The following is a 14,312-nucleotide window of genomic DNA, read 5'->3' as shown; positions in this document are numbered from 1 at the left end:
CTGGACTCAGATCCACAGATGGAGAAGAAATTTGAATCAGTTCCATTAACTAATGAATGGATGGATGGATGAATGGATGGGTGTTTGGATGACTGAACAAACGAATGAATGAATAAATAAATAATAGGAGACCAAGGTGCTTTTACACTTCAGCTTCTAGCTCTAAATTTGATTCCAACCAGCTATATCACATTGAACAAGTTACTTCATCTTTGAAATCTTCAGTTTCCTCCTCTCTAAGATAAAGCAAATTGAGGAAGAGTTGATTTCATCTTCCATTATTGCTACACTCTGCCCTCTGGAAAGGTATATGTAACAGCTATTGTTTTAGGCATAGAAATCCCACAGTCTACCACCATCCCATTTGTTCTTCAGGATGTTTGTTACTTCTAATTGCAGCTTCCTGCCACATTTCTCTTCTAACCGCCACTCCTGGTTTTTATGCCTTTTATGTTGAGGTTATGCCTCAACCTTTTATGAGATCATAAAATCAGAATCTTCCTTCTAGCCTTCTTCCATCTTAACAGCATCACTTGCTCTAGGACATATATTCCAAATGTTCTTTCTAGTCATCTTTATATGTTATTTTGGGACTAACAAATGTCAACAATAGTTTATGTAGCACTTTAAAGTTTGCAAAATACTTGAGCTACATTATCTAAAATTGTAGAGGGCTGAAACTCTGAAAAAGGTGTGCTTGAATCAGACAAGAGAGCATTTAAGGCTAATTACCTATTCAATGTAAGATAATGGCTCTATAAGCATATATTTAGATAATGGCTCTCCTCACTATTGGTGCTTGCTGAATGCTTGGTGGTGAATTAATCTTCGGCAAGGATTGGAGGGCTGATGGAGAGAAGTCAGGTTATTTGGTGGCAGGACAAGGAGGAGAGAGGCTGGAGACTCCGAGACTCCAGAATCCAGGATACATCTTTAGCAAGCTGCATGGCAGGGTGAGTATTAAAGTAGACAAACAGGAAACTTTGTTAAGGGCTAAACTAGTAACTTACGTTTTCTAGCTGAAATGGGGCAGATATTAGGAAAAGATTCTTCCCCACCCCCACTCCAAAGGAGCTCTATAGAAAGCATACTTAGACTAATAAAAAGGCAAGGTTTGCTTGTAACTTAGGAGCAGATTGGTGGACTCTCGGAAACATTAGAATGCATGTCCCTTTGGTTCTTCAAGGAAAAAGAATTAGAGGCAGATAATTGGAAACTAGTAGGAGATCAACTAGGTGAATATTACATTGATAATGGTCCTGATTCAATTTCTAAGGAAACATTCTATATATACAACATAATGCAATTGGCCTTAAAGAATGCTGCAAGTTCTAGAAAAAATTCCTTGTCTTGATAATATAATAAACTCACAGGTACTTCAGACAGACACATTTTACTGAAGTCCTCCCAACGATAAGCATTCTAGAAGAGTGTGATCAATTGAAACTGAATTAGCTCTCTTTATCGAAGAGATCCACTTCCATCAGAATACATCCTCAAACAGTATCATTGTTGAGGTATGTAATAATCTCCTGGTTCTGCTCATTTCATTTAGCATCAGTTCATGTAAGTCTCGCCAGTCCTCTCTGTATTCATCCTGCTGGTCATTTCTTACAGAAGAATAATATTCCATAACATTCACATACCACAATTTACTCAACCATTCTCCAATTGATGGGCATTCATTTTCCAGCTTCTAGCCACTACAAACAGGGCTGCCACAAACATTTTGCTGTGCTCACTATCTATATAAATGACATACCATTAGAAGGATTGGTGCAGATCATACAGTCATTAGAAATGCCAACTGGCCCAGTCACTGGCCAAAGATTAAAGCAGATACCTACATGTCTAGTGTAGGAGGATCAATAGCAGCTGAAGTTAGTGCTATCCCTCTGAGATGGACTTTTGAAGGTGAAACAGGAGTTTTTACTCCTTTTATAGTTGAAAAAATCTGGGGAAGAGACATTTTACAACAAAAAGGATTACAAATGAGTACTTTGGTTTTTTTAGGCAGGGCTGATGGTGAAGGCCTGCCAACACTCTCATTTGTTCCTATTCAATGGAAAACTGATACACCAGTGCGGATAGAACTGTGGCCCTTAAAAAGTGAAAAAATTCAGGCCTTATTAGATATAGTAAAGAGCAACTTGACCAAGGACACTTACAACCTTTTCTAAGTCTTTGAAATTCCCCAGTATTTGTTACAAGAAAGAAATATGGAAAATGGAGGATGTTGACTGATTTAAGAAAGGTAAATGAACAGATGGAAACTATGGGAACTCTTCAGCCTGGACTTCCATCTCCTACTCAATTACCTAGAGAATGGCCTCTTTGGGTTATAGACATGAAGGATTGTTTCTATTCTATCCCTCTAGATAAAGAGGATATGAAAAGATTTGCCTTTTCAGATGGGTGTCAATGAGCCATATTCACCTTGTCCATCAGAGAGAGAGATGGAGCAGACCCTTGAAATAGGAGAAGACCCAAGAAACATCAGGTGGTTCCATCACTGACTCTGCCCACCACTGAAAGAGCCTAGAAGTTATGGCGTTTGAATCATGGACATCAAAATTTGCAAACATTACATGACATTTTAAGGAGAGACAGTGCTTTAAACTTACCACGTCAGCTTATAAAAGAAGCTCAAGATGCTTTGAGAGAAGTTGAACTGGCTTTATCCAATTGGAAATATCAGTTTTTGCTACACAAAAGGCACCCAGAGCAGTCCTTCATCAAGGAGACAGTGTGATAGAGTGGGTGAACCTCCCAGCACAACCAGAACAAAGCCTTACTCCTTACCCGGTACTTGTGGCTAGAATTTTATTAAAGGCCATTAAGTGAGCAGTACAATTATCTGGGATAAGACCTGACAAGATATACACATTTTATACCTGACAAGATATACACAAATTAATGTGTGCTGTGAAACCATCCAAGTGGCAAATTTTATTGGCCACAATTCCAAATTTTACACATGGGTCTCCATTAAAGATAACCCATCTATTACATAATTAACAATGGATTCTTGAAGAAAAAGTTTCTAAAGTTCCCCTTAAAGGACCAACTCTCTTTACCGATGCATCAAAACATAATATTTGTGCTGTATACTCTCATGACTTAACTATAAAGAGAGTAGTCAGAACTCCTTTTCAGTCCACTCAGCAGAATGAATTGTATGCAATCATTTTAGCTCTTACTTATTATCCAGGAGATATAAATATAATATCTGATTTGGCCTATTCAGTAGGTGTGGTACAAAGAATTACCACAGCCCAAATAAAGTCTATAGCCTCTAATATATATCAGCTCTTTAAGGAACTCCAAGAGCAAGTGAGAAAGCATCCAGGAAAGATTTATATCTTGTATGTCCACTCTCATAGTGGACTTCCAGATCCTATTTTTGATGGTAATTCAAAAGCAGATAGCTTTCTAACCATGTTGGCCAATATTCCTTTATTTCAAGAAACCTAAGAATCTCATTCTAAATATCATCAGGCTGCTCAAGCTTTATGTTTGCAATTTGGGATAACAAGAGAGGAAGCTAGGAGCATAGTAAAAGCCTGTACAGCTTGCCTTCCTTTCCATGCGCCTATGCTCACTCCAGGGAAGAATCCTCATGGTTTAAGACCCAATGAAATTTGGCAAATGGATGTGACCCATTATAAATCTTTTGGTCGTCTATCTTTTATCCATGTCGTCTGTCTTTTATCCATGTTTTGGTAGACACCTTTTCAGGATTCACTTTTGTAATACCAGCAGCAAAAGAGACAGCCCAAGTGGTCACTGAATTCCTTATACAAGCATTTGCAACTTTGGATATTCCATAAGCAATAAAAATAGACAATGGACCTGCATATACTTCTAAACATTTTGCACACTTTTGTGCACAGTATAAGATTTTGCACACCACTGGCATCCTTTTTAATCCTCGAGGTCAGGCAGTAGTAGAGAGGAGAAACAGAGACATCAAAATGCTCCTCCAAAAACAAAAGAAAGGGGGAGCTACAGGTAACCCTAGAGAACTTCTAAATCTAGCTCTTTATACTATTAACTTCTTGATTTTTGACAAAGATGCACTGGTTCTAGCAGACAGATTTTATAACCCACCGGAAGGGCAGTGTCCAGTGCGAGCAGCTCCACTATCTTTAGATAATCGCCAGGTGATGTGGAGAGATCCAGAAAGTGATGAATGGAAGGGACCAGATAGGTTAACTACTTGGAGGAGAGGGTTTGCTTGTATCTGTACAGATGGAGAAGGAATCAGATGGGTGCCAACAAGCCGTATTCGCCTTGTCCATCAGAGAGATTCAGAGAAGACCTTTGAAATGAAGGAGAAGACCCAAGAAACATCAGGTGGTTCCATTGCTGATTGTGCCCACCACTGAAGAAGCATGGCAGTTATGGCAATTGACTCATGGACATCAAAAATTGTTAATGAGACTGATGCAGAACTTCAAAACTCTCAGGAATCATTGTAATCCCTGAGACATGATAAGATTGTTGCAGGATTTCAAAATTTGCAGGAATCATTGGATTCCCTAATACATAAAAAGACTATTGCAGGACTTCAAAAACTTGCAGGGATCATTGGATTCCCTGACAGATGAAATAATGGACAATAGATTGGTTTTAGACTATCTCATGGCTGCTGAAGGAGGCAAATGTCTGATTGTTATTTACATATCCTTTTCCTAGGAAGGAAAATATTTTATAATACCGTTTTGATTCATAGTATTTGTTATATCACCACTTGCGTGTACAATTCATGTTTGTTACACCACATCGAACCTGCCCCAAATGTGGGGAGAGTCATCATTACTAACCTGTGCTTTATTGCTATGTGCTTCTGTAATACCTCCCATACTGATGGATTTGTGTATACCTGTTTCTAGTAAGACCCTTCAGCCCAGAAGCTCACTAACAATGTCTGGCTTGACTCCCTACTTCCCTTTGGTGTTTTTCATTTCTCTTCCGGAGAAGTCATGGAGGGCATGACCACTTGTGCTCTAAAACAAAAGAAAGCGAGAGATGTAGAGGGTTGAAACTCTGAAAAAGGTGTCCTTGAATCAGATAAGAAAGCACTTGAGGCTAATTACCTATTTGATGTAAGATAATGGCTCTATAAGTATATATTTAGATGAAGGCTCTCCTCATTATGGATGCTTGCTGAATGCTTAGTGGTGAGAAAATCATAGGCAAGGATTGAAGGAATGAGGGAGAGAAGTCAGGGTTACTTGGTGGCAGGAGGAGGAGGAGGAGAGAGGCTGGAGACTCCAGACTCCAGAATCCAGGATACATCTTTGGCAAGCCATGTAGCAGCTTGCCAGCCTCCTTCACTTCTCCACCTAAAGACCAAGGACTTTGATTTATCCTGACTCTGGCTGATCCTGAGGCCCTCCAGGGAGCTAATCCAGACATTATATAAAACCTCTTGACATTTTTATGAGGCAAGTATTGTTCCTTTTATAGATGAGGAAACTGAGGCTTGGGAGGTTTAGTTAATTGTCCAAGATTACATAGCTAAAGAATGTCAGAGGAAAGGATTTCAAACCAAGTCTTCAGAAGTAGAGCTAAATTATTCAGGAGTAATTTGTGTGATAGTTTCAATAAAATGATGAAATAGAAAACACCGTAAATCTATTCGAACTTTTCTAGAAGCCTAATATAGAAGAGGGAAATGCCTATAGGTGCTTCAGACATGGATATGTAAATCTGAGAGTATTCTGCAAGGAGACAAAATTAAATCCATGGCAACAAGAACATCAAGAAAGGAAAGAAAGGCAAATCAAGAGAAGAAAAGAGAGTCCAGAACAGAGCCCTAAGGTACAATTATGTAGAAGAAATGTTATACATATAATGGGTCCTTCAAAGAAGACTCATAAAGGGCAGTTAAAGGTTGGAGGAGAATTTTATCACAAACAGTAGGAATAATGTCCTGGAAGAAGAAAGGGTGAACAATGTCAAATGTTCTATAAAGATTAAGAAGGATGATAATTGAGAAAAGACTATTTGAGTTTGCAATTAAAATTGTAAAAAGTTATGATTACTTTGAAGACTTTGAGTGATGGGTGATAGGATTGGAAACAAGATTGCAAAAAGTTGAAAAGTGAGTTAGATGATGAGTATAGATGAAACTTTGAGTTGGGATTTGAAAGGGAAAAGAAACTGATGGTTTAATGAGATAAAAAAAGGTTAAGTAAAGTTTAAAAAAAGAATTGGGACATATTTATAAGTAGTAGGGAAGGAGACAGTGGATAGAGATACAGAAAATGGAGGAGGAAGGAAGAGGAATGTGTCTGGAAGAGGTGGATTAAGGGAAGAGAGGATGAAGGACATAAGAAAAGGAACGGGCATTGCCAAGTACTTTTTCCTCAGAGAATGGAACAATGGCGAAGAGAATGGGGGAAGATGTTGAAGAGATTTAAGGCATAGAATTGGAGAAAAAGAGTTCATACGTGATACCTTTCTTTTCTCATTAGAATGTAAATACAGGTCTTCTGCTGAAAAGCATCAGGGAGAAGACCATATAAGAAAGTTGAGAAGAAAAGAGCATATTTGAAACAGCTGTTACGGAGAGTGTTAGAGAAAGTCACTCTAGAAAGAGGAAAAGGGTTATTGAGCTGCAACATATCAACATCTATTGAGATTAAATAACTTACATTTATAGTATACCCAAGCAACCTGGATGGGTGATTACCCCCAGATGTTTACCATTACAAGAAAGCAGATGCTGAAATTTTTAAAAGATATCCATAATGATAGGAAAAGGGAATATGGGTTTTTGTGGGTTAAGGGTTAACACAGTGCTAATTAGCTATACAATAGCATAGTGACAGTTTCTAATGAGTTGGGGAGTGGGCAGAGGTTTGGCACCAAGCAAGGTGTTACCAATCAACGAAAGGATGGGGAGTTAAATTATATCATATCCCCCATGATAGCCAATGATCCGACTTATCTCCAAATGTAATTACTGGGTACCTTCTCCTTCCCTCAAAATAGCCCAGTATATTTCCCTACTTTACTGCTTCTCACATCAATATCAGCTTCCTTCTTCTGAAACCAGCATTGGTCCCTTGCCTCAACCTCAGTTTTTACACAATTGGAAAAAATTACACACACACACACACACACACACACACACACACACACACACACACACACCTTCCCACAAGAAAAAAAAAAGTCAAGTATGTTTTTTTCTTAAACTAGAAAGAAATTTTGTGCAAATTTTATTGAAATTCATTGTAAATAAAAAGTTTTCTTTGTAGATCCCTCTGTAAATGATCATTTGACCCATACTTGTGGGGAAATGTTCCTTGTATTTGTTACACAAACTTGATAGGTTGGAGGCTAAAACAGGTCCTTGAACCTGAGACCCTGAAAAACTAGCCCATAGCTAAGTGATACTGATGAGATGAATATAACTCTAGCAAAAGACCCCAGCTACAAGGGATACTGAAAGGGGCAGAGATGGGACAAGGAGTTTATTCGATTTAAATGAACTCTAGTTCTCTGAGACATGCTCAAATGACCAATCTTTCAGTTTACAGACAGAATGTGTTAACTGAGTGTGCCACAGTCCAAATGACAAAAAAAAGGGGGCAAGGAGAAGGGCTACTTGAATTCCTACAGCTACTCCCTGAGGCAAGCAGGGAGGGACATTGATAATCTTGCTCTTAAATGGGCCTTTTTTGTCCATAATTGGGTCTTGTTGAAATCCTTGTCAAATTCCTTCTATTAACAAAATTATCTAGATCCACACAGTTACTGTAACCAATCAGAAGGCCAAGTTATAGATATCATCCTGCCAAGTTATTTTTGTTCTATAAAAGAACTTATGGGTACCCCATCTCTTCCCTAAGTCCTTTTAGGAACTTAGCCAGCTTACTAAGTGTCACAATGGCTCATTAGAAGTTTTGACCCTGCCTATGTCCCAAAGAGATCTTAAAGAAGGGAAAAGGACCTGTATGTGCAAGAATGTTTGTGGCAGCCTTTTTTGTAGTAGCCAGAAACTGGAAACTGAATGGATGCCCATCAATTGGAGAATGGCTGAATAAATTATTGTATATGAATGTTACGGAATATTACTGTTCTGTATGAAATGACCAATAGGATGATTTCAAAAAGGCCTGGAGAGACTTACATGAACTGATATTGAGTGAAATGAGCAGGACTAGGAAATCATTACATACTTCAACAACAATACTATATGATGATCAATTCTGATGGACGTGGCCCTCTTCAACAATGAGATGAACCAAATCAGTTCCAATAGAACAGTAATGAATTGAATCAGCTACACCCAGCGAAAGAACTCTGGGGAAAGAGTGTGAACCACTACATAGCATTTCCAATCCCCCTATTTTTGTCCACCTGCATTTTTTATTTCCTTCACAAATTAATTGTACACTATTTCAAAATCTGATTCTTTTTGTGTAGCAAAATAACTGTATGGACATGTATACATATATTGTATTTAACATATACTTTAACAGATTTAATATGTATTGGTCTACCTGCCATCTGGGGGAGGGGGTGGAGGAAAGGAGGGGAAAAAATTGGAACAAAATGTTTTGCAACTGTCAGTGCTGAAAAATTACCCATGCAAATATCTTGTAAATAAAAAGCTATAATAAAAAAAAAAGAAGTTTTGACCCTGACTTATCCATGGGAATGCAGATTCTAGAAGAAATAGAGCAGTAATTCTAAAGTCCCAAGATCTATGCTAAATAAAAAGCTATAATAAAAAAAAAGAAGTCTATGATCCTAAAATCTCCATGCTTTAAAAGTACTATAGTATAGTCCTATAAACTTCTTTCTACCAGATAACAATCTATTGGTCAGTAATAACAGGATTACTGAGACAAATGGGGAGGTACATCCCAAACTGAGTGTAGTGAGAAAACAGTTATTAAGATCTCTTATTTTATTTTTTTATATCTTTTTATTTACAAGTTATATGCCTGGATAGTTTTTCAGCATTGATCCTTGCAAAACCTTCTGTTCCAACTTTTCCCCTTCTTCCTCCACCACCTCCCCCAGATGGCAGGTAGACCAACACATGTTAAATATGTTAAAGTACATATATTAAATACAATATATGTATAAATATCCATACAGTTATTTTGCTGCACAAGAAGAATTGGACTTTGAAATAATATAAAATTGACCTGAGAAGGAAATAAAAAATGCAAGTGGACAAAAACAGAGGGATTGGAAATGCTATGTAGTGGTTCATACTCATTTCCCAGAGTCCTTTTGCTGGTGTAACTGGTTCTATTAATTACTGAACAAATGGAACTGATTTGGTTTATCTCATTGTTGAAGAGAGCCACCACATTCATCAGAATTGATCATCATATAGTCTTGTTGTTGAAGTATATAATGATCCCCTGGTCCTGCTCATTTCACTCAACATTAGTTCATGTAAGTCTCTCCAGGCCTTTCTGAAATTCTACTGCTGGTCATTTCTTTTTTTTTTTTTTAATTTTTATTTAATAATTACTGGGTACCTTCTCCTTCCCTCAAAATAGCCCAGTTTATTTCCCTACTTTACTGCTTCTCACATCAATATCAGCTTCCTTCTTCTGAAACCAGCATTGGTCCCTTGCCTCAACCTCAGTTTTTACACAATTGGAAAAAATTACACACACACACACACACACACACACACACACACACACCTTCCCACAAGAAAAAAAAAAGTCAAGTATGTTTTTTTCTTAAACTAGAAAGAAATTTTGTGCAAATTTTATTGAAATTCATTGTAAATAAAAAGTTTTCTTTGTAGATCCCTCTATAAATGATCATTTGACCCATACTTGTGGGGAAATGTTCCTTGTATTTGTTACACAAACTTGATAGGTTGGAGGCTAAAACAGGTCCTTGAACCTGAGACCCTGAAAAACTAGCCCATAGCTAAGTGATACTGATGAGATGAATATAACTCTAGCAAAAGACCCCAGCTACAAGGGATACTGAAAGGGGCAGAGATGGGACAAGGAGTTTATTCGATTTAAATGAACTCTAGTTCTCTGAGACATGCTCAAATGACCAATCTTTCAGTTTACAGACAGAATGTGTTAACTGAGTGTGCCACAGTCCAAATGACAAAAAAAAGGGGGCAAGGAGAAGGGCTACTTGAATTCCTACAGCTACTCCCTGAGGCAAGCAGGGAGGGACATTGATAATCTTGCTCTTAAATGGGCCTTTTTTGTCCATAATTGGGTCTTGTTGAAATCCTTGTCAAATTCCTTCTATTAACAAAATTATCTAGATCCACACAGTTACTGTAACCAATCAGAAGGCCAAGTTATAGATATCACCCTGCCAAGTTATTTTTGTTCTATAAAAGAACTTATGGGTACCCCATCTCTTCCCTAAGTCCTTTTAGGAACTTAGCCAGCTTACTAAGTGTCACAATGGCTCATTAGAAGTTTTGACCCTGCCTATGTCCCAAAGAGATCTTAAAGAAGGGAAAAGGACCTGTATGTGCAAGAATGTTTGTGGCAGCCTTTTTTGTAGTAGCCAGAAACTGGAAACTGAATGGATGCCCATCAATTGGAGAATGGCTGAATAAATTATTGTATATGAATGTTACGGAATATTACTGTTCTGTATGAAATGACCAATAGGATGATTTCAAAAAGGCCTGGAGAGACTTACATGAACTGATATTGAGTGAAATGAGCAGGACTAGGAAATCATTACATACTTCAACAACAATACTATATGATGATCAATTCTGATGGACGTGGCCCTCTTCAACAATGAGATGAACCAAATCAGTTCCAATAGAACAGTAATGAATTGAATCAGCTACACCCAGCGAAAGAACTCTGGGGAAAGAGTGTGAACCACTACATAGCATTTCCAATCCCCCTATTTTTGTCCACCTGCATTTTTTATTTCCTTCACAAATTAATTGTACACTATTTCAAAATCTGATTCTTTTTGTGTAGCAAAATAACTGTATGGACATGTATACATATATTGTATTTAACATATACTTTAACAGATTTAATATGTATTGGTCTACCTGCCATCTGGGGGAGGGGGTGGAGGAAAGGAGGGGAAAAAATTGGAACAAAATGTTTTGCAACTGTCAGTGCTGAAAAATTACCCATGCAAATATCTTGTAAATAAAAAGCTATAATAAAAAAAAAAGAAGTTTTGACCCTGACTTATCCATGGGAATGCAGATTCTAGAAGAAATAGAGCAGTAATTCTAAAGTCCCAAGATCTATGCTAAATAAAAAGCTATAATAAAAAAAAAAGAAGTCTATGATCCTAAAATCTCCATGCTTTAAAAGTACTATAGTATAGTCCTATAAACTTCTTTCTACCAGATAACAATCTATTGGTCAGTAATAACAGGATTACTGAGACAAATGGGGAGGTACATCCCAAACTGAGTGTAGTGAGAAAACAGTTATTAAGATCTCTTATTTTATTTTTTTATATCTTTTTATTTACAAGTTATATGCCTGGATAGTTTTTCAGCATTGATCCTTGCAAAACCTTCTGTTCCAACTTTTCCCCTTCTTCCTCCACCACCTCCCCCAGATGGCAGGTAGACCAACACATGTTAAATATGTTAAAGTACATATATTAAATACAATATATGTATAAATATCCATACAGTTATTTTGCTGCACAAGAAGAATTGGACTTTGAAATAATATAAAATTGACCTGAGAAGGAAATAAAAAATGCAAGTGGACAAAAACAGAGGGATTGGAAATGCTATGTAGTGGTTCATACTCATTTCCCAGAGTCCTTTTGCTGGGTGTAACTGGTTCTATTAATTACTGAACAAATGGAACTGATTTGGTTTATCTCATTGTTGAAGAGAGCCACCACATTCATCAGAATTGATCATCATATAGTCTTGTTGTTGAAGTATATAATGATCTCCTGGTCCTGCTCATTTCACTCAACATTAGTTCATGTAAGTCTCTCCAGGCCTTTCTGAAATCCTACTGCTGGTCATTTCTTTTTTTTTTTTTAATTTTTATTTAATAATTACTTTATATTGACAGAATCCATGCCAGGGTAATTTTTTTTACAACATTATCCCTTGCATTCGTTTCTGTTCCGATTTTTTTCCCCTCCCTCCCTCCACCCCCTCCCCTAGATGGCAAGCAGTCCTTTATATGTTGGATATGTTGCAGTATATCCTAGACATAATATATGTTTGCAGAACCGAACAGTTCTCTTGTTGCATAGGGAGAATTGGATTCAGAAGGTATAAATAACCTGGGAAGAAAAACAAAAATGCAGATAGTTCACATTTGTCTCCCAGTGTTCTTTCTTTGGGCGTAGCTGCTTTTGTCCATCATTTATCAATTGAAACTCAGTTAGGTCTCTTTGTCAAAGAAATCCACTTCCATCAAAATATGTCCTCATACAATATCGTTGTCGAAGTGTATAATGATCTCCTAATTCTGCTCATTTCACTTAGCATCAGTTCATGTAAGTCTCGCCAGTCCTCTCTGTATTCATCCTGCTGGTCATTTCTTACAGAAAAATAATATTCTATAATATTCATATACCACAGTTTATCCAGTCATTCTCCAATTGATGGGCATGCACTCAATTTCCAGTTTCTGGCTACTACAAAGAGAGCTGCCATAAATATTTTTGCACATACAGGTCCCTTCCCCTTCTTTAAGATCTCTTTAGGATATAAGCCCAGTAATAACACAGTTGGATCAAAGGGTATGCACAGTTTGTTAACTTTTTGAACATAGTTCCAAATTGCTCTCCAGATTGGCTGGATGCATTCACAATTCCTCCAACAATGTATCAGTGTCCCAGTTTTTCTACATCTTCTCCAGGATGCAGCATTATCTTTTCCTGTCATTCTAGCCAATCTGACAGGTATGTAGTGGTATCTCCGAGTTATCTTAATTTGCATTTCTCTGATTAATAATGACTTGGGACATCTTTTCATATGGCTAGAAATAGTTTCAATTTCATCATCTGAAAATTGTCTGTTCATATCCTTTGACCATTTATCAATTGGAGAATGGTTTGATTTCTTATAAATTAGAGTCAGTTCTCTATATATTTTGGAAATGAGGCTTTTATCAGAACCTTTGACTATAAAAATATTTTCCCAGTTAAATGCTTCCCTTCTAATCTTGTCTGCATTGGTTTTGTTTGTACAAAGGCTTTTCAATTTGATATAATCAAAATTTTCTATTTTGTGATCAATAATGATCTCTAGTTCTTCTTTGGTCACAAATTCTTTCCTTCTCCACAGGTCTGAGAGTAAACTATCCTGTTTTCTTCTAATTTATTTATAATCTCATTCTTTATGTCTAGATCATGAACCCATTTTGACCTTATCTTGGTGTACGGTGTTAAGTGTGGGTCAATGCCTAGTTTCTGCCATACTAATTTTCAATTTTCCCAGCAGTTTTTGTCAAACAGTGAATTCTTATCCCAAAAGTTGGGGTCTTTGGGTTTGTCAAACACTAGATTATTAAAGTTATTGAGTATTTTGTTCTGTGAACCTAACCTATTCCACTGATCAACTAGTCTATTTCTTAGCCAATACTAAATGGTTTTGGTGACTGCTACTTTATAGTATAGTTTTAGATCTGGTACAGCTAGGCCACCTTCATTTGATTTTGTTTTTTCATTAGTTCCCTTGAAAGTCTTGACCTTTTGTTCTTCCAGATGAATCTTGTTGTTATTTTTTCTAGGTCATTAAAATAGTTTTTTGGGAGTCTGATTGGTATAGCCCTAAATAAATAGATTAGTTTAGGTAGCATTGTCATCTTTATTATATTTGCTTGACCTATCCAAGAGCACTTAATATTTTGCCAATTGGTTAGATTTGACTTTATTTGTGTGGAAAGTTTTTGTAGTTTTGCTCAACTCTTTCCTGACTTTCTCTTGGCAGATTGATCCCCAAATATTTTATACTATTGGCAGTTACTTTAAATGGAATTTCTCTTTGTATCTCTAACTGTTGCATTTTGTTAGTGATATAAAAGAATGCTGATGATTTATGTGGATTTATTTTGTATCCTGAAACTTTGCAAAAGATGTGGATTATTTCTAATAGCTTTTTAGTAGAATATCTAGGGTTTTCTAAATATACCATTATATCATCAGCAAAGAGTGATAATTTGGTTTCCTCATTACCTACTCTAATTCCTTGATTCTCTTTCTCAACTCTTATTGCCAAAGCCAGCATTTCTAATACAATATTGAATAGTAATGGTGATAGTGGGCAATCTTGTTTCAGTCCTGATCTTATTGGGAATGGTTCCAGTTTATCCCCATTACATATTATG

The sequence above is a fragment of the Antechinus flavipes genome, chromosome 2 (genome assembly GCF_016432865.1).
Source record: "Antechinus flavipes isolate AdamAnt ecotype Samford, QLD, Australia chromosome 2, AdamAnt_v2, whole genome shotgun sequence".
Taxonomy (NCBI): Eukaryota; Metazoa; Chordata; class Mammalia; order Dasyuromorphia; family Dasyuridae; genus Antechinus; species Antechinus flavipes.
Note: the sequence above shows the minus strand (reverse complement) of the source record.